A 21,607-nucleotide genomic window follows, 5' to 3' on the forward strand; every position below is an offset into this window, starting at 1 on the left:
TGTTATAGAAGGATTTGAACAGGAGAGTGAGACAATTTGACTTACATTTTAAAGGAATTACTACTGGAGTGTGGTGATTAGACTGTAGGGAATATGGGTTGTTAAATCCTGAATATCATTGTTAATATGTAACTTGGTTACATGGGTAGGAAGAACAGTAATTCTGATTGTTGACCAGCCATTTCTTTTGGACCTTTCCATTAACACATGAACCCAAGCATTTTATCAGATTGATTAATTTTTCTTATGGAAGCACAGAATATTCTGAGGGATACAAGATTATAAAGTCAATGAATTCCAAAGAGATGGGGAAACATGCTTAGAGAAAGTTAGGGCTCTAATGATTTCTTAAAAAATCAAAATAACTATATTTTTGAGCAATTAAGTGTTAGGTGCAATATAATACAAATAATGCTATGATCTGAATGTTTGTGTTCCCTCAAAATTCATACACTGAAATAATAATACCCAGTGTGATACTATTAGGAGGTGAGGCCTTTGGGAAGTGATTAGATCATAAGGGTGGAGCTCTCATGAATGAGTTTAATGCCCTTATAAAAGATGCCGCCCCCCCCCCCACACCAAAAAAAGGGATCCCTGGGTGGCTCAGCGGTTTAGTGCCTGCTTTTGGCCCAGGGCATGATCCTGGAGTCCCGGGATCGAGTCCTGCATCGGGCTTCTGGCATGGAGCCTGCTTCTCCCTCTGCCTGTGTCTCTGCCTCTCTCTCTCTCTCTCTCTCTCTCTCTCTCTCTCTCTCATAAATATATAAATTTTTTTTAAAAAATTAAAAAGATGCCCAAGAACACTCCCTTGTTCTTTTTACCATGTGAGGATTTTAGAGAAGTCAGCAGTCTGCAGCCTAGAGGAGGGCCTTCATCAGAACCCAACCATGCTGGTGCCTTGATCTTGGACTTCCAAAATGTAAGAAATAAATTTCTTTTGTTTATAAGCTTCCCAGTCTGTGGAATTTTGTTATAGCAGACCAAATGGACTAAGACAAATAGAGAAGATTAACTGGGCATTTACTGCAGCCCAGGTACCATACAAAGTGTTTCATACATTATCATTAACCATGTGAACATCCTATGAGAGATCTATTATTATTTACACTTTACACATGAAAAAAAAAAGGTTACAAAAGGAGAATAAGGAGTGAGTGCTGGTGTAAACAGAGGTTTGGAGGGTTTTTTGAGTGATGAAAATGTAAAATAGTTTGTGGTGATGGCTGCACAATTCTGTGAGCCTAAGAAATAAAGATCACTCAATGGAAATGCACACTTTAAATGGATAAGTTATATATTATTTGAATTATAGCACAATAAAGCTGTTAAAATATTCAATCAAACCATCAATTATGTTAAACAATCACAGTGCATGGTTAGTAAATACAACAAATATAATATAAATAACTATAACCTTCACAATGTTTTTAGGTCATGATAAGGTAAAAATTATTTTTCCTCCAACATGCTTAAGTTTAAATCAAAGACAATGTGTAACCACATAATAAGTTAATACCGTTTTAAGAGCAAAAATTGAGCCCTAAATGGTTGAATCCCAGTCTAGCTTTTTTCGTGGTGAAATTAACAATGTATTTATTTTTTTAAAGATTTATTTATTTGAAAGAGCACTTCCTCCCTAGCGCACCTGCATGGGAGGTGGGGGGAGGGGCAAAGGGAGAGGGAGAGAGAAAATCTGAAGCAGACTCAGTGCTGAGCTGAGAGCCTGAGGTGTGGCTCGATCTTACAACCCCCAAGATCATGACCTGAGCCAAAACCAAGAGTTGGATGCTTAACTAGCTGGCCACCCAGACACCCTGAAAGTAACGATGTATTTAAAGATGTGTGTTTATTAATTCACTGAACAGATATTTATTGAAAATCTGTCATATGCCAAGCATGCTAGAATTGAGGTTACAAGGATGAATAACATACCATCTCTGCCATCAAAAATTAATTATTCATATATATGTGTGTGTGTATGATGTGTGTGTATGAGAGAGAGAGCAAGTTAGCATGCAAGCATATGAGACAACGGCTCATTTAGTCAGTCTTTGGCCACTTAAGGGAATGGACAAGGATGAAATGTGTACCTGAAAAAAAAAAAAAAAGAAATGTGTACCTGAATAAACTTGGAGAGAAATTACTTCATTCTACTGGCAGGTTGTTTTTTTTTTTTTTTTTTAAGATTTTATTTATTTATTCATGAGACACATAGGCAGAGGGAGCAGCAGGCTCCCTCTGGGGAGCCTGATGCAGGACTCGATCCCAGGATCCTAGGACCAGGCCCTGAGCCAAAGGCAGACACTCAACAACTGAGCCACCCAGGTGCCTATCTGCTGGCAGGTTTATGATTAGATGGTGTCTCATTACATGTGGGACAAGAAAAATATTTTAGCAAATGGATGGGAAGGGGTTTGTGTGAGGGTCCCTTAAATAACTTTCAAAGAGCCACTTTGAAAGAGCCCTATCTGCATAGCCAGTGGTGCTTAAACATTGTGGGAGGTCCTTAACCTTTCTCTTCAGGAGCAAAGTACAAAAGGTTTCCTTCTCCTCTACCCTCCCAAATATCCAATGATGCTTGACACACCAGTGAATGGAACCAAGACCATACTCAGCTAAAAGAGAAGATAAAACAGAAAAATTATGGTATACTAAGTTAAAAATTAATTTGAGTGCATGATTGTGTTAACATAAGGCAGTCACTAGACTGACTGGGTTTCTATTTCCTGTTAATTGAACTCTTATTCTCTTTGCTTTTGCTTCTCAAGCCCCTTAATTACTTTTATTTTTTTTATTTAAATCAATTAATTAATGTATAATGTATTATTGATTTCCGAGATAGTGGTCAGTGATACACAAGTCTTAAACAACATCCAGTGCTCATTATATTACATGCCCTCCTTAATGTCCATCAGCCACCTACCCCAACCGCCCACCCCTCACCCCCCCCCAGTGATCCTCAGTTTGTTTCCTATGATTAAGAGTCTCTGATGGTTTGTCTCCCTCTCTGATTTTGTCTTGTTTTATTTTTTCCTCTCTTCCCCTATGATTCTCTGTTTTGTTTCTTAAATTCCATGTATGAGTGAGATCATGTGATAATTGTATTCCTCTGATTGACTTACTTCACTTAGCAAATACCCTCTAGTTCTATCCACATTGTTGCAAATGGCAAGATTTCAGTTTTTGATGGTTGAGTAGTATTCCGTTGTGTATATATACCACATCTTCTTTATCCACTCCTCTGTGGATGGACATCTGGACTCTTTCCATAGTTTGGCTATTGTGGACATTGCTGCTATAAACATTAACAACCCCCTTTTTTAAATGACTGTGAACAATTTCACTGTAATCACTAGAAGTTCCATCAGAAAATTGTCAGAAGTTAATAAAAATTACCAGAGTCAGGGCACCTGGGTGATTCAGTCAGTTAAGCACCTGCCTTCGGCTCAAGTCATGATCCCAGGATCCTGGGACAGAGCCCCACATTGGGCTCTCTGCTCAGCAGGAAGCCTATTTCTCCCTCTTCCTCTGCCTGCTGCTCTGTTTCTTGTGCTCCCTCTCCCTCTCTCTTTGTCAAATAAATAAAATCTTCTGAAAAATTTACCAGTTTTATTATTAGTTAAAAAATCTGGCAAAAGACTTTCAATAATGAAGTATGACTATAGTTAAGTAACTTTCACTTCTCTAGTGTCTTGTATAGTTTCATCTTTACCCCACTATCTAAAGAGTTTCTGAATATTAGAAAAAATGTATATTGTATATTATTATACTACCAAAGCAAATGTAATTTTTTCTGTTACTTTATCTGGTTATTTTGCTTCTCTAAGATTCAGTTGGAGATATTCCTAAATCTCTAATATTTTATAACATAAGTATTATCCAGATATATAATCATTATATTTTTAATGTTGGGTGAAAAGAATTTAGATATTTCCCCATGATTTACATTATCCATACTCTCTTTATTCCTACATTACAATGGAAGCTTGGGAGGTAGCTGTTATCAGTTATCTGTTGTAACAATAATGCTTCATAACAAACAATCACAAAATCATAGGCATTTACAAGTGTTTATTTTATTTTATTTTTTTTTAATTTTTATTTATTTATGACAGTCACAGAGAGAGAGTGAGAGAGGCAGAGACACAGGCAGAGGGAGAAGCAGGCTCCATGCACCGGGAGCCCGATGTGGGATTCGATCCCGAGTCTCCAGGATCGCGCCCCAGGCCAAAGACAGGCGCCAAACCACTGCGCCACCCAGGGATCCCTACAAGTGTTTATTATTCACACGCTTGGAGTGGTTGGGGAGGTGATTCTGCTGATCTTGGTTAAGCTCATTCATATGCCTAGGAGTGATACACTGTTATATAATCTAAAATGGTCTTGACTAGGACAGTGAAGGTACATTGGCTCTGCTCCATATGTCTCTCATTTGCAAGCAACTAGCATGGGCACATTCTCTTGATGATGATGGCAGAAGGTAAAAGCAAACGTGGAAATATGCAAGCCCCACGAGAGATCACTCTGACTTCTGATACCAACTACAAGTTTTAGGGCTTCTCAAAACCATTCTCAGTTTTGGTAGAAGGACTCACAGAGCTTACTGAAAGCTATTACACTCATGATTATTGCTTAGTAAAGGGAAAGGATACAGATTAAAATCAGCCAAGGGGAGAAGCACATAAGGTAGAATCTGGGGTACCAAAAGTGGAGCTCCCATTGTTAGCTCTCCATACAGAATGCATTATTTTTACAGCATCAGTGAGTGACAGACAATACATATAGGATGTTGCTGACCAGAGAAACCCACTTGAGCATTGGTGTCCAGAGTTTCTACTGGGGCTTGAAAAGCCCCAAAGCCCCCATTGTAAATCACAAATGCTGGGGTTGTGTCGACAACCCCTTTCATACTATTGGGTATGGCCAATCCCCATCCAAAATTACATTGTTAGATTACCCAGCATGCCCCCAAACATCCAGGCAAACAAAGACACTCCTGTCAGTCATGAGATGACCTCCCAGAAACCAAGGGCAAAAGCCAGACCTCATTTTGGGCAAGGTAAATTTTTTTAAAGACATAGGTATGAATACAGGAAGTAGGGAAGAATTAGGACTATTAGTGCAACCAACCAAACACAGTAGCTCTATTAAAAGTATTCCTGAAATTGGTATAGGATATCAAACAGTGTTATTTAACTTTAGGATTGACTTAAGAACTGACATTAACCACAAACTAATTATAGATGCTATAAATAAGCTTCCTCTTTACCCCTTGTATCCATTAGGATTAGAACTCATCACTCCATAATTTTTGGAAAGTCATTGAAACAGATCTAAAACTCATCAGCTTTGCTTCTATGATTAAAAAAACCCAACAAGGGATCCCTGGGTGGCGCAGCGGTTTGGCGCCTGCCTTTGGCCCAGGGCGCGATCCTGGAGACCCAGGATCGAATCCCACGTCGGGCTCCCGGTGCATGGAGCCTGCTTCTCCCTCTGCCTATGTCTCTGCCTCTCTCTCTCTCTCTCTCTCTCTCTCTGTGACTATCATAAATAAATAAAAAAATTTAAAAAAAAAACCCAACAAAACAAAACCTCATACATACTATACTAGACAGTATCCAATGATGATTGCTCCTATCAATATAGTACTTCATGCTTTTCCAAGAATTTTCAAAACAACTCTCTCGATTGGTTCTCATAATGTTTTTGTGTGGTTTGTAGGGGACATATTATTATGGACAGTTGGTGGATGAAGCTTAGGGCAGCCTTCTATACTATTTTTTTAAAAAATATTTATTTTATTTTAATTTATGATAGTCACAGAGAGAGAGAGAGAGAGGCGCAGAGACATAGGCAGAGGGAGAAGCAGGCTCCATGCACTGGGAGCCCGAGGTGGGATTCGATCCTGGATCTCCAGGATCGCGCCCTGGGCCAAAGGCAGGCGCCAAACCACTGCGCCACCCAGGGATCCCCAGCCTTCTATACTATTAATGATGGACTAGAACCTGGGCTCACTGATTCTACCAGTGCTCCTTCTAGATCAAAGTTTTTCTTCCTACCATATCCTGTAATTCTGTGACTGAATGAATTTCAGGTCCTAAACTCTGAGTCTTGCTTCACCAAATAAAGTTGAGATTTCTGGCATTCTCGCCTGGTTTGTTAGAGCTTTTGACAAGTTCATTAGGTGGAAGAATGCATGGACTAGCCAAGCTTTACAAATCTTTCAGACAGTTAAGTCAGATGCCGTTTGTTTATAAGCAAAAGCATTTTTCTGAAATGTAACTTGTTTTCAATAAAATATATTTTTTAAATTTGTAAATATTTCCTTTGCTTGATAGAATAGCTGTTAGACATTCCCCTGCAAGCTATAGCACTTGAAAATATGTAATATTTAGGACTCAAGTTATTTATATTCAGAGAGTGATACATTGCTAAGAAAAAATACCAGAAAATGAGAAAGGAGTAACTGGAATCTGATACAGCTGTCATGCGATTCATAAATTGTTCACAACCAAAATTAATACATAAGGATGCCTTATTCACCAATATATTTCCAATGCTAGATATAATGCCTAGAATATTGTAAGTGCTCAATCAATGTTTGTTGATTGAATGAATAAGTGAATAACTAAAATAGGCTTCCTTATTACAACAAACTGATCCAAATAGAGTGAAGACAAAAGTTGTTTGGTAAAATGTAGTAGTCTTCTGACATGATTGTTTTTCTCTTGGAAAACAAGTACACCTCCTTTGGGAATTAGAAATTTGGTTCAAAACAAGAAAACAGCTGAGAGCTGAATTGGAGCCTTCTCTAAAACAACTCTGAATACAGGTGCTAGAGTACTATGTCAGTTAAGATGTGTTTGGTTACTTGCAAAGGAGATTGGAGAAAATTCAAATTTAATTTTCTTAAACAAAAAGTGAATTTATTAATTTGCATAACTAAAACATCCAACTATAATTTGGGCCTCAGATACTATTTGATTAAGATTTTACTCAGTCTGTCTTAGCTCTGACCTATTTCATGTATTGGCTTGTTCTCAAGTTGGCTTTCATCATGGTAGACAAAGAGCTGCCAGAGATCTTAAGGCTGTTTACTTTTTTGCTACTATCCAGAGAGTATGTCTACCCTCAGCCATGAAACAAAAGTATTGGTCTTCACTCTATTTGGATCAATTTAAACTACAAAGCCCCATTTTCTGGACTCCTGACCAAACAATTCCTGGGTCAAAGAAACGTCATGAATTGTTTAGAACGTGTGTTAAGTGACCATCCCTAGTCACTGTGGCAAGACTGATTATCACTTTATTGATGTGAATCAGGCCTATCAGGATGAGGAGCCGCCCCTGATTTTGGAGTAGATAAATTTCTTGGATATGCAATTTGATTTTATTATTTTTGGAATGTATTGTGTTATTATCTCTGCAAATATTTCTAAAGGCCCATTTCCATTTTCTTCCCTTTCTGGGACTCCAACTACACATATGTAGGATTTTTGTTACTGTCCCACAGCTAATTTTGTTGTTGTTCTTTTTTTTTTTTCACTTTTTTTCTCTTTGTATGCTGACATCCCCTACTTTTCAAAAGTTTGTATAACACCACTTTGCTTTTATGAAAGACAGACATCAGTACCATCAGTACCTGTACTGAGAGATATCAGAAGAGGATTTTCGCCTTTACCAAAAAAAGACAAAAAGCAAAAATAGTCTTCAGTGTTTGTTTTGCAGTGAGCTATTATAGAGGCAATATGCACCCCAAGCAGAGAGAGTAGCACTGCCAGGCTCCTTCCCTAGGAGCTACACTCAACTAATCAGTACCAAGCCACCATAACTTTACACTGTATCTGTGAGTATCTTTGCTCTGTATCTTGATTTATTTTGTGCATTTGTTAGCAAGATGTGTCTTAAGGTATCAGAATTGCCTAAGAGGTTATTTTTTTTGGTCTGGGAGTGTTAAACAAATTAATGGTGATTGCTTCTTCACTTTTAGCTTAGAGAAATGTTCACAGAAATGCTCTACTTTCGGATAGGTGGTGAAACCTGTATTGGTTCAGATAACTTGATCTTCTTTTCTCAGCTGTGTTGAGTACACTGATAAGTCTATCAAAAGAATTATTCATCTCTGAATATCATGGGATTTTTTCCCTTAGTACTTGGTTTGACTTGTTCTTATAATTTTCATCTATCTACTGAAATTCCTCATTTGTTCATGCATTTTGTCCACTTTTTTTCACTAGTTTGAAGTCCTTATCTGATAGTTCCAATATTGGGCTCATTTCTGAGTCCATTTCTGTAAACCACTTTGTCTCTTGACAATGGAATTTTTGTTCGTGTGTCTCATGATTTTCTAATGAATGCTGGACATTATGTGTAGAAAAGTACTATTTTCTGGTAAGTAGTATCCACACCTCTTCAATGAGCTCACCTTTTCTGTCAGGTTGTCTGTGTACATCACGTGCTTCAAATTCATTTAGCAGGAAGATCCTGTTTCCTTGTGCTTAGCATGGGGGCTAGTGTGCCAGAGAGTTTCTCTGTGTTCCTGCTTCCCTCTGGGTTTTCAACTGCCCCTGCATTCTTATGCCACAGAGGGGTTCTCTCTCTCCTCATTCATCATTAAGCTGGGTTTGTGATGGAGGTGTTTGCATCCTAGTCCAGTCTCAGTCTTAGGGAGGTTCTGTGTGCCTGGGCCTTGGGAAGTGGGACTTCTTCAGTCTCCTTTTAGTGGAAGCTAACTCAGCCTTTTATCTACACTTGGTCTTGGGCAAGTTTCCTGCTCCTCCCTCAGCAATAGTGGATCTCAGTTTGTTATCAGTGTAGGATCCAGGGTCTGAGAAAGTTTCCTGCCTCCTCTGCAAAGATACTTCTATACTTACCCAATCCAAAGAGATCTTTGTGCCCTAGGGGCCAACATGTTTGCTACCCCTATCCAGTGGCTTATGGCTTCTGCTTCATAGGATAGAAGAGTCTGAGGAAAAAGGGTCTGGGAAGTTTTTTGGCCAATTCCTAGCAGCTGCCAATTACCTCCCTTATGTCTGCAACATTTGGGGTTCTTTGTGATCACCTGCCTTGCCCCTAATAATTCATCTGAGCATCACTAAGCTTGTGGGAAATCCTTGGAATTGCAATCTCCCTTTGTGTCTGAGGCTCCCAACTGACTAACTAGCATACACATGACATTTAACAACTCATTCAACTTTCTGTTATTTCTCACTCTGCCAAAACTGTGTGGCCCATTTTTCCTTGGTTGCCTTGCAACCTCAGCTGTCTGATGTGCTCAAGAAAATGTATGACTTTACAGATTATGTGGCTTTTTTGTCATTGTGGGAGAAAAAATTCTTGGCACTTTTTTTTTTTAACATCCCAAGCAGAAGTAGAAGTTACACCTAAACTGAAATGCTGGGCAATCTTCATAATGTTGGCAAAGTGGGGGATGAATTCCAAGTAGGCAGGACACAGTGTCCATTTCAGGTACAAACATAATCAATAAATACAATTCTGGTAACAAGTTTTCTTTTTTAAAATATTCTATTTATTTATTCATGAGAGCCACAGAGAGAAAGAGGAAGAGAGAGAGAGAGGCAGAAGCAGGCTCCATGCAGGGAGCACAGTGTGGGACTCCAGGATCATGCCCTGAGCTGGAAGGCAGATGCCCAATCCCTAAGCCACCCAGGTGTCCCAATGTTTTACTTCGTTTAGGCAGTATAGAGGTTGAGATAGACAAGGTAATGCTGAAGTTATAAATAACTAAGTTTTAGTGAGTTAACATAATAGATGTTTGTTTTCCACTCAAGCTACATATGTAGATTGTCAAGACAGTACAGAGTTTGAGGCTTTGTTTATTGTAGGAACTCAGAGATCTGGACTGATGAAGGTTTCATCTTGAAACGGGCTTTCATGGTAACTATAGTACTTGGGAGGGACTGTGATGAATCACATTTTGACTTTCAAACATGTCACTTTCATTGGCCAAAGCAAATTAGTTGGCCACAACTAACTTTAAAGAAGGTATAGAAGAGCAGACTGTGTGGGAAAAGTCCTAGAAATATTTGGTGAACAGTACTAATGAATACCATGGAGAGATAGCCTTGCCTTGCCAACCAACAGTAGAAAGACATGTACAGTTAATGTGCAGCTGACTCAAATTTAGCAGAATTAAATCTAAAGGCATCACAGATTGGGACACCTGTGATGGTGTCCAGCGGTTGAATGGCTTCAACCTTCAGCCCAGAGCATGATCCTAGAGTCCCGGAATCGAGTCCCACATTGGGCTTCCTCCGTAGAGCCTGCTTCTCCCTCTGCCTGTGTCTCTGCCTCTCTCTCTCTCTCTGTCTCTTCTCTCTCTCATTCTGGATAAATAAATAAAAAATCTTAAAAAAAAAAAAGAACTGCAAGTAGAAAGAAAAGAACTGCAAGTAGAAAGAAAGGAGTTTAGTTTTTATATAAGGTTTCATTGTGATAGGAAATCTGCTTTATAAGACAAACTATTAATTGGCAGGATAAGTTTGAAACCTGTGATGGCCCCTGTCATTTCAAATCTAATAAGATTCAAAATCAAACTCTTCAACTGCTCTGCAAAGTAAGCTCACTTCCCCAACTTCTTTATTTTGGTTGTTGATACCATTATTATGGCCAGCTTTCCAAACTAGAGACCATGGCACATTTTTTTTTTGTGTGTAACTAATATGTTCTGCTATACCAGCTTGAGGGTACAATATACACATGCCTTTTGCTTATTAAAATTAAAGGTCTTGGGGTGCCTGGGTGGCTCAGTGGTTGAACGCCTGCCTTTGGCTCAGGTCGTGGTCCCGGGGTCCTGGGATCAAGTCCCGCATCAGGCTCCCCGCAGGGAACCTACTTCTCTCTCTGCCTATGTCTCTGCCTCTGTGTGTCTCTCATAAATAAATAATGGGGATCCCTGGGTGACTCACTCAGTGGTTTAGCGCCTGCCTTCGGCTCAGGGCATGATCCTGGAGTCCGGGGATTGAGTCCCGCATTGGGCTCCCTGAATGGAGCCTGCTTCTTTCTCCCTCTGCCTGTGTCTCTCCCTCTCTCTGTCTGTGTCTCTCATGAATAAATAAATAAATAATCTTCAAAAAAATAAATAAAATTTAAAAAATAAAATTACGTTAAACGTCTTAATGCTTCTGTCCTGTTTACTGAGAGGTCTTTCTTCCTCTCTAGAGTTCTCTCAGATAATTCCCATGATTTCAAGAATGCTTATCCTGAGTAAGGGGTCAGTCCTAATTACTATATTCACTTCTAGGACAGAATGTTAGGAAATCTACTCAGACCCTTGGGAAATGTCATTGTCTTCAGATATTGTTTCAGTCATGGTCATATAAGTGATGAGTGTATTAGTTTCTTATTGCTTGTATAGTGTTATCACCAACTTGATGGCTTAAATACAAACTTATTATCTTACAGTTTTGTGGATTAGAATTTTGCCGCATGTTTCATTGGGTTAATATCAAAAGTGTCGACAGTGTTGTGTTCCCTACTAATTGTCCTAGAGAAGAATTCTTGCCTTTTCCAGTTTCTAGAGGCCTCCCACATTCCTTGGCTCCTAGTCCCCTCTCCATCTTCAAATCAGCAATGTAGCAAATATCTCACTTTGCTTCCACCTCACATCCTCTTTCTCTGACCACAGCTAGGAAAGGTTTTCAGCTTTAAAGGATCATTTAATTAAGTTGTGCCTACCTGGAAAATCCAGACTAATCTTCCCATATAAAGATCCTTAATTATATCTGCAAAGTTATTTTGCCAGGTAAAGTAACATAGTCACAGGTGCAAGGGAGTAGGATGTGGACATCTCGGAGGGGACATTTTTCTGCCTGCCATGGTGAGCATCTCTATTGAGGCCACATGACATAGGTAGTCTCACTACCCCACTGCAGCTACTTTCCTCAATGCCATGGTGATAGGATGTTAGTAACTGGAGTGGTTTCCAGTTTCAGTGGCATTCATCTCTTGACTTTTGTGTTCCTACTCATGATTAAACAGAAAGTTTCTATTGCTCCTAGTCCCAAGACTCATCCCCGTGTCTAGTGACATGGAAAACTCATATTCTTTTTTTCTTTTAAAGACTTTATTTATTTATTTATGAGAGACACATACAGAGAAGGAGGCAGAGACATAGGCAGAGGGAGAAGCAGGCTCCATGCAGGGAGCCCCATGTGGGAGTCAATCCCCAGACTCCTGGATGACACCCTGAGCCAAAGGCAGACACTCAATTGCTGAGCCACCCAGGCATCCTGGAAAACTCATATTCTTACATTGCATTTTCTTTTGTGAAAGGTAAATAACATGCTATTGCCTCATTATTTAAAATATTTAAATGCCTTCTCATTGTACTTGTTACAGTACGTATGGGCCCTACATAATCTAGCCTTTGCATATTGATCACCTGGTTTCTCCCTTGCTTATGGAACTACAAGTACACTAAATTTCTTTTAGCTTCTCAAATTCATCAAGCTTTTTCCTGTCACATGCTCCTCACACATGCCATTCTCTCTCTTTAGAATGCTCTTGTTCACACATTTCATCTGGCCAATTCAAGTCTCAGTTTATATTTCATTTTTTCAGTGACACTTTCCTTGTGTTATCTATCTAAATTATGTCCATACTGTTATCCTTTTCTACAGAACCTTATTTTCTTTTATTATAATTACTATTTATTTATTTAGTGTATTTTCGGTTTCCTTCAAAGGCCTCCAAGTTATATGACAGCAGGAATCATATATCACTCTAGCCAATAAGATTATAAACTCTTTAAGAGACTAATTAAAGTTTGATCTTCCACAGCCCAGAAGGCAGTGTCTTGGACACTGTTGGTAGGCGTTCCATAAATATTTATTCAATGAATCTTGGACTACAGATCTAGACTCCACTTTCTTTCTCTTCTAAGTCACATAGCATAATATTCTAAAACATTGCTTCCATCATCTTAATCCCCTGCTGAAAAACATGTCCACTATTACCTCTTTTAGCAAATTCAACTTTATTATTTCTCCTCTCAAATAAAGTATGTAGTATTTTATAATCCTCACAACACAATTCAGTACTTATCTATTCTCTCAAATGATTTCTAGTTATTTCATATGTGTGAATGCAAGTTGATTAAAACTGCCTTCAATAAGTCTACATTTTCTATTTTGGCTTCCCCTTTTTTTGGAAGAAGCTATCAATCAAACTGTGAAATAAAAAATTGATTTATTACTTTGTATGTGTAGAAGCACTATACTTGTGTGGTCTAGTCTCTCTGTTGATCATATATGGTATTTTGTGAAATGTGGAGTTCGGTTATTGACTGACTTTCAAAATGGGAGTGGGTTGGGTTGACGTCAGCTCTGGAAGCATAATTACTCTAGTGGAGAGACTGTTTACAATTGGCTGATTTTCAGAGATATGTTCACAAGAGTAAAGCTGTTGCTGTTTGGCTAACTTTAAAAAGTGGGAAGCTGTCACTGACTGGCTGGTTTTTTTAGAGGCTTCTTCACAGCTTTGAGTCACCACCATTGATCTATTAATTGAGTTGAAAATTACTTCTGTTCATTAGTTGTTACCATAGCTACACAATCATCTTTTCCTAAAAATATGGGACTTTTAATATTTTCTTCAAGAATTATTTATTAATTGATGAACCCATTCAACTTTTTCAGTTGTGAGAAGAAATCGGGGGTTTATGGTACAGCTAGAACAGTTCTGTTCTAATGTTTGGCCTTTTTTTTTTCTTTCTTTCTTTTTTTAATGTTTGGCCTTTCAAAGGGTAGTTGTATCATTCTTTTTCTCTCTGCAAGGTATCTCTCATTTTCATTCTAACTAAGCAGGGATGATCAGGTTCAGCAGTCATATATAAAAATTGATGTGAAATGCCCTTTTTGGGCAACCAAACAGTATTGATAGGTACAGGCTAGACATTTCTTTCAGCTTCACAACTGATTACTGATAATGTCATGTAAATTTTTAGGATTGTTGTTACATTTGGAAGAATCTCAAATAAAATTGTTTGATATGACTGAAAAGAGTTCAGGGCACATTAGGTTTCTTTAAACTGATAATACTCTAACAAGCTTGTTGTGGATATCCTTATTTAATTCTAATGGAAAAGAACTTCCTTTTATAGCTAAGCATTGACAAGCATTAAATCTTTCATTAAAATTTTACACATTCAGGGGCACCTGACTGGCTCAGTTAGTAGAGCATGTGACTCTTGACCCTGGGGTTGTGGGTTCGAGGTTGGTGCTGATAGGTAGAGATTACTTACAATTTTTTTTTACACATCCAGTAATTAGAAGGATATCCCACAGATTAGCTCTAGGCTCCCTAAGTTTTGTGTCTGCTCCACTATATATATTTTCTTGGTGGTAGAACATAGGACACATTCAAATAGCTACTAAATGTCTGGCCCTTCACCTTTGTTTTATTATGATGGGTGGGTTGGCACAATGGGTGGTAGGAGTATTCTTGGATGCCATTCCTACACTGGGACAGCTGGCAATATTTTAACTATGCATAGAAGTGACTGTGAGTTACAAAAATATATCCCACTAAACTCAAACCAAATGTATTCTAACTCAACTTCCTTCAGCTAAATTTAAAAAATGCCTGCTAGCCACTCCTACACCACTGGACAAGGGGAAGTGTGACAGAGGAGAAATCAGTGAAGAAAGAATTTGCGGTCTAAATATTGCAGTCAAAATTTTTTGTGAACTGTGTGAATATACTGCTAGGGCCCCTTCCAGGGCCTTGGAAAAAGCTAGTGCAAATGAAGTCCCCTGAAGTTGAAACCTTCTTAGCTATGCATTAAATCTGCCTTGGGGTCTGGGGCCTTTTTATTTATAGGGTAGATTGTCAATTTTCAGTCAGCTCATTTAGGACCAGTGTATAGGTTGATTACAGTTCCATTTGAGGCAAAGATTTGCCTCTTGTGTTAAAGGGCTTTCTGCTTTGTTTAGACTAAGAAGTTCTCAAATTCTTTGCTTTCATGACCATTTCACTCCTAAAAAAGTATTGAGGACTCCAAAAAGCTTTTTATGTGGATCATATCTGTCAATATTATCAGTAATAAGAGTCAAACATGTAAGATATTTATTAATTCATTTAAAAACATAAACAAGTCTGTTACATGTTAACATAATTAACATTTTTAATGAAATAGAACTATTCTTTCAAAGCAAAAAGCATTTAGTAAGAAGACTGGCATTACATTTCTGTAAATCTCTACGTCTGGCTTAATAGAATTCTCATATCTGCTTCTGCCTTCAATCTGTTTCGGTATCACTGAAAATGTAGTCTCTGGAAAAGTCCAGTCTTCGTACGAACTAATTTTGATCCCCAACTAAACTTTGAGAACTGCTGAGTTGACATCATTATACCTACTTTCTGGGATGCCTACAGCTTTCAAAATACCCACTCTCTCTGTATTTATATAATCAACTCCACCTTCTAGATAAGAGGGAAATGTTTAAATATTGCTATCCTTTTTTGCATACAAGAAAAACTTCAGAAACAATTTTTAAAAAATATTTTGTTTATTCATTCATGAGAGACACAGAGACAGAGGCAGAGGGAGAAGCTGCGGGGAGCCCGACGTGGGACTCTATCAGGGGTTCGGGGTTCACGACCTGAGCCAAAGGAAGATGCTCAACTGCTCAGCCACCCAGGCGCCCCCAGAAACAACAATTTTTAATGAATCACGAGTCTTAGAGAAGTAATTTTTCCCTTTTACTGACAAGGGTAAAAGCATCTCCTTCACTGTCTCCTTTTTGATAGCAAGGCTTTGTTCTTTGAGGAATACAACGGCAAAGGCAAACGTTAGACCAAGACCAAAAACAACGCTGGGCGTCTTACATGGTCTAGGGATACCATCTAATATTTACCAAGTCCCTTCTGCGTGCTAGGCATGTACTAAGTGCTTCACATACATTTTCGCATTTAATTCTCCCAGCATTCCTATGAGGTACCTACCATCAAGGTACCTACCATCATTCCCATTTTACAGATGAGAAAACTGAGATAAAGAGAGGCTAATGCCCTGCGTTTTACAGGGCTGAGCCGGAAACTACATTAAAAAAAAAATCTATCTCCGGAGCGCAATTACCCACTGATACAATATAAAGGTGGACAGTAGAGGTGAAAAAGGGAGGTTAGTAAAGGAAATAGCCTCAGGGGTAAGATAGCTGAGGTACCAAGAGAGGATGCACTGTATTATTTTTCACCCGAGGCTTCTTTTCTGCGTCATTTTCTACGCTCCCCTGTTCCTCTTTCCGTATCTTAGTTATCTCACTGCAGGTGGTTTGGACGCCCAGGCCTGGGGCTGAGGTTGAAATTAACGCGTTCAAAAACCTGCGGAAAACGAGCGAAGCAAACCAGAGTTAGCGAAGGAGACCGCGGCGTGGCGAGGACCCTGCGCACGCGCAGCACATGCCAGGCCCGCCTGCCCCCCCCGCTCCCCCCGCCCCTCCCCGCTCCGCCCGAGATTCCCCCGCTGGGCTGGTGGGGAGGCCGGGTGTGGGCCGCGGGCGCCGAGCAGAGGGAGGCGCGGGCTGGGCGCCTGCGCAGTGGCCGGGGCGCTGGTGTGATCGAGCTCACGTAGCGAGGGCTGCAGTCGCCTCCTCCCCAGCGGCGCCGTCGCAGCCTAGAGGTTATAAAAGGGCTAACTGGCTCCCTCTGCTGCCCAGTCGCGCCGCCAGCGGGCTGAGGGAAGGGTGCAGGTATCCGGCCCGAGAGCAGACTACAGCGGACTGAAGAGCGCGCCGCCCCCCCCCCCGTGCCCACTCCCAGGTGAGACGCTCCCCGGGACCCTGGAGTCTGCGCCTCAGGCCTTAGCACGCCGTGGCCCTTCTCGGACAGCTGTGGCGGCCCGGTCCCTGCTCACTCCGATGGGATGGCTTGGGGGCGGAGGGTTCTCCAGTTGACCCTCACAGCGGCTACTGCCTCTTTTTTTTTTTTTTTTTTTTTTTCCTGGAGACCTGGCCCCGCGCCCCCTGGCTGCCCCACAGGCCCTAATGCCGGTCGCCGCGCTCCCCTTCTCCCGCCTCCTTGCCTGGTCGGCGCCCCCGGCCGTTGAGGCAGCGGCAGCCTCCTTCCCCGCCCTGGGGACCAGGACTTTCTTGAATATTCCTCGCTTCCCGGGGAGGGCTCTCAGCCTGTTGAGTTTTTCCGAGCTGCTCTCCTACCTGGTCCTCTCCTGCCAGAGCTGGGGCGGGGGCGGGGGGCACGCGAGGGCGGGGCGTGGGTTTTCGGCCTCCGCCGCCTCAGATGGTTAGCATGTGGCGGAGCGGAGAGCGGGCTTCACAGCCCGGGGTCGGGAGCTGAAGCCCTCGGGGCGTTGCGCCCTCACGGGAAAGTCGTCCGGTCTGAGGAGCGGACGGACCCAGAGCCGGAGAAGTTGGGGCTTGGCTCATCTGTTGCGCGCAGCGGCGCTGCTGGGGCTGCGAGACGCAGCCCGGGGCGCAGAGTTTCGGGCTGCTGCGTGGAGGAAGGCGGCTGTCAGATCGCCCGGTCGTCGGGGAAGCTCCTCTTCCTTCCTCCTTCCACGACTTTTTTTTTTTTTAAAGGCACACGAGCTTCACCCCCCACCCTTCTCTTTCAGCAGAGTTTGCTGCTTTTAAAAGTCCCCATCAGTAAAAACGAGTTCCGTGGTTGTGTGAGAACTTCGAGTTGCATCGCACCAATGCCGCCCCCCCCAACCCCCGCCACCGCGCCCCAGACGTATGTTTACTTAAGGGGAAGGAAGGATGATACTCCTTCTCCCATTTGTAGGAGACTGTTTCTCTCCTGAATACTCGAATGTGTGAAAGTTCAGTTTTTTTTTTTTTAGACAACTCTCAGGCGTTCCGGAGAGGGAATTCTCTCCTGGAATTCTGTGCACTGTTTGCTTTAAGAAAGGGATAGAGAAGCGAGCCGTCCTTTTAGGAATTGATCAGAGAGGCCACCGAGGGTTGCCAATTTCAACTTAACTGTTTATGGTTTCTCAGAGAGCCGCGGCTCTTGGACTTTCCCTTGGAAAGCGCTCCGAAGGGATGAAACAGCCACTACGTGAGTGGGGGAGGGGAAAAGACGTGGCAGCAGTGTTCTTTCATCAGGTTTGCTCCTTTAAAAAAAAAAAAGTTTCTGGCAAGAGACGTATTTCTCCTTTTAGGTTTAGATGTGCGAATAGCCTTATGAATGAGGCTAGTCTTTTTCTAAAATAATCAGATGGAATAGTAGGAACACTAGAATTTAAAAGACATTTTGAAGGTATTTTTCTGATCGAGTTTCTAGAGAGAAGATGGATACCTTAAGCAGGAAATATTCAAGAAGCTGAAAGTGAACAATCTTTAATATGTGTTGCCTTCATTTGAAATTTAAATAGACCTTGCATGTGTGTGTGTGTGTGTGTGTGTGTGTGTGTGTGTGTGTTTTCTTTAACTAACTTTTGGCTTCTAGCCTGTGAATAGAATTTCGGAATCTTAAGTAGGAATCTCAAATTTTTACCTCTTTCTTTCTGTAGGAAGCATAGGCTTTATCACTTACCTTTAAGCGCCAGGTCATTTTTAATTTTGAAACATTATGCCTCAAGTCCTGCCAGTATTTTAAAAAGCTGATGGTAGATGCATCCTACAGATTTAACGTAGACTAACTAGGAAAAGGACTACTTTGTCTCTTTTTAGATGAGATAATGCTGTTTCCTTTGACATCTTAAAATGAATTTTATTTCGAAGTACTTAAAGTAATAACTTTGGTAAGCAGATAATTACATTGGCCATTTTGTTGCCTTGGTAACTAAGGTAGTAAAACAGTTAAAAGAAATACACCTTTTAATTACTGTAGAAAAATTTAGACAGTGTGAAAGACTATTGAAGAAAGAAAGCTTTATACCACTTAGGTGGTCCAGGTTGTTGCGGGTGAATCTTGGCTTTCTGATAGTGAGATGCTAACCTTTTCTAATATTGCAGAGTGGGTTGTATACTGACTGACAAGCAGCATCTTTAATAAGGTGATGAAGTTCAAACTCCTGCTTTTATTCCAGGGATGTAGCAAGAGTTACTCCAGGGCCTCAGTGGTAAAGCTGTGAACCTTCCATTTCTGTGGAAGGAATGCCTTATTTACTTAGCAATTAATTATCAACTGGGATATAATTACTGCTTTTATATTTGAGAAGTGTACCCTGAGATACATAGTAGCAGTTCTCAACTTATTTTGAGGTCATGAAATCCACTGAAAATCTGATAGGAGGTGTGTGGGTCCTGAGTCAGAAAATGGAAGTACATGTGCATGGAGTGTTATGTACCATTTACAGATACTCCCCTCCCTCAACCTTACACAGCTGTTAACTATTATAAGGATAAAAAATAAAAGATATATAAAGTTAATCTTTAAATACATCTAGGTATCTTGAAGCAGTATTTCTTGAATATTTCTGAAAACGGAACTGAGCTATAAGTCTAACTGGATTTGAATATATAGATGACAGTAATAAGCTATTGCTGAAAGGGTTTCAGCAAAGGTTAATAGGTTGGTGGGAGAATTGTTGAATTGCCTAGGCAATCATATGTGGTATTGCTCCCCCTGGCTTCCCCTCTCCCTCATATGTTGTAATAGGTCTTTGGTTTTCCTCTGAAAGTAGAAAATGCTTGGATGTAAATAAAAATAAATTGCATTGGCCCTTGGCATGAAACTGTTTGCTCTTCATACAGTGAGAACTTGAATCTTACAATTAAATCATAATGGTGTGTTTGTGCTTAAAATTATATGAATATGTAAGACACAGGCCAAATAAAATGTGTATGTATTTATGAAACTAGTTAAAGCTTCATTCATGTTTCTACCCCATGAAATTTATTTGTATAATATGAAGCTATCTTCTCATTGGTTTTCCTCTGGCCAAATTTTGTGCCTTAATAAAAACTAGAAATTCAAAAGACTTCATTAAGGTACGCCAGCACTTTTTGAACTTGATATAATGAGAAATATTCCTTTTCCTATGTTTCTTTGGATGATCAGTGTGACTATTAGTATATTTGGTAGGACATTGGCAAAAATACAGTATAGTGGTCCTGCTTAGTGTCATCTGTGAATGCATACTATCTTGGACTTCTTCCTCTTCCCGTTTAATATTTCATATAAGTATGTCCATGTTTTGGTGGTTTATGAAATTTTCATTTAAATAGTAATATTATAATATGTTAAATTAATATACTCAGCCTTTCTTTCTTCTTGGGCATTTGAGCTGTTTCTTCATAATAAGTAGTGCAAAGAGAAGGCTGTAATTTGGTGGTTTATTTTATCCACCTGTATAGCTACAGTAAACTTTAACCAGTTTTTTGTTTTTTTCTGAAAAGAAGCACATAACCATAAACCACGTATCAGTAATTTTTTCTTTTCTCTGAAAGAATTTTCTGAGGGCATTGGACTGGGCTCTAAAAAGATTTTTTTTTTTTGTTAAAAGATTTATTATTTATTTATTTATTTATTTATTTTTTTTATTTTAGACATAGAGAGAGGCAGAGACACAGGAGGAGGGAGAAGTAGGCTCCATGCCGGGAGCCCAACACGGGACTCGATCCCGGGACTCCAGGATTGCGCCCTGGGCCAAAGGCAGGTGCTAAACTGCTGAGCCACCCAGGGATCCCCTAAAAAGATTTTTTATCTACCTGATAACAACTGATTATATATATATATATTATATATTTATATTATATATAATCTTAAAGATTTTATTTTAATTAATTAATTCATTCATTCATGAGAGAGACCGAGAGAAAGAGGTAGAGAGACATAGGCAGATGGAGAAGCAGGCTCCCTGTGGGGAGCCTGATGGAAACTCCATCCCAGGACCCTAGGATCATGACCTGAGCCAAAGGCAGACACTCAATCACTGAGCCACTCAGGTGCCCTTTGTACTTTACATTTTTTAAAGTGTTGTTTCATATATAATTTGTTCCTTAAAATAATTCTGTGAGGTAGTTTTATATCGTCCCTATTTTACAAGTGAAACTGAGAGAGAAGTCAAGTAATTTGTCCAAGCATAGTAACTGTGAGCACTAGGACTGGGACCTAGGTTGTCTGTTTTCTATTCACATTTCATATATTTTTTTTCATTTCATATTTTTAAATTCTGCAACCATGAATTCATCACTCCTTATTCTAGTATATGTGACTTTATTTCATATGTCTTTTCTTGAACTTGACAACTTTAGGTGTGGCATTAGAAAAAAAGAGGGAATTGAAAGCTAGAATGAGAAGAGGAAGACTAGGGTTAAGAAAAATAGAATTTGCCCCCAAATTTATATAAATTCCTAGGTAGGGAGCTCCTCAGTGTCCCATTAGGGGATATGAGGTGTCTAAATAAAGCTTTTGTTTTGCCTATGAATATCCAGCTCTTCTAGACTATCCTTGCTCTATTGAGTTGTCTTTATACCTTTGCCAAAACCAAACAAACCATTTTCTGTGTCTGGATTGTCTATTTTGTTCCACTGATCTACATGTTTCATTGAAAATTCTGCTTTTGGAATATTTTGCTATCACCTCATATTCCTTATTTAAGCTTAAAAACTCTAAAATGTAAAAATCTAGATTTTGCTCTTCATTTATATCTTCAGGGTGGTGAAAACAAAGTTGTC

At 40.0% G+C, this 21,607-nt stretch overlaps 1 protein-coding gene across 2 annotated transcripts in view; it reads left to right on the forward strand.

Moving 5' to 3' along the window:
• The first annotated feature begins 16,551 nt into the window (after nucleotides 1-16,551).
• The window catches only part of P4HA1 (prolyl 4-hydroxylase subunit alpha 1), an 81,104-nt gene continuing 76,048 nt past the window's right edge, over nucleotides 16,552-21,607 (forward strand). Inside the window, exon 1 of one of the 2 annotated variants that reach the window (XM_055325404.1) lies at nucleotides 16,552-16,784. The gene's annotated coding sequence lies outside the window, so the exon portion shown is untranslated. The remainder of the gene's footprint in view (nucleotides 16,785-21,607) is intronic. The other variant, XM_055325403.1, reaches the window with a different exon arrangement.

This window comes from Nyctereutes procyonoides, unplaced genomic scaffold (genome assembly GCF_905146905.1).
Source record: "Nyctereutes procyonoides isolate TBG_1078 unplaced genomic scaffold, NYPRO_anot_genome, whole genome shotgun sequence".
Classification (NCBI taxonomy): domain Eukaryota; kingdom Metazoa; phylum Chordata; class Mammalia; order Carnivora; family Canidae; genus Nyctereutes; species Nyctereutes procyonoides.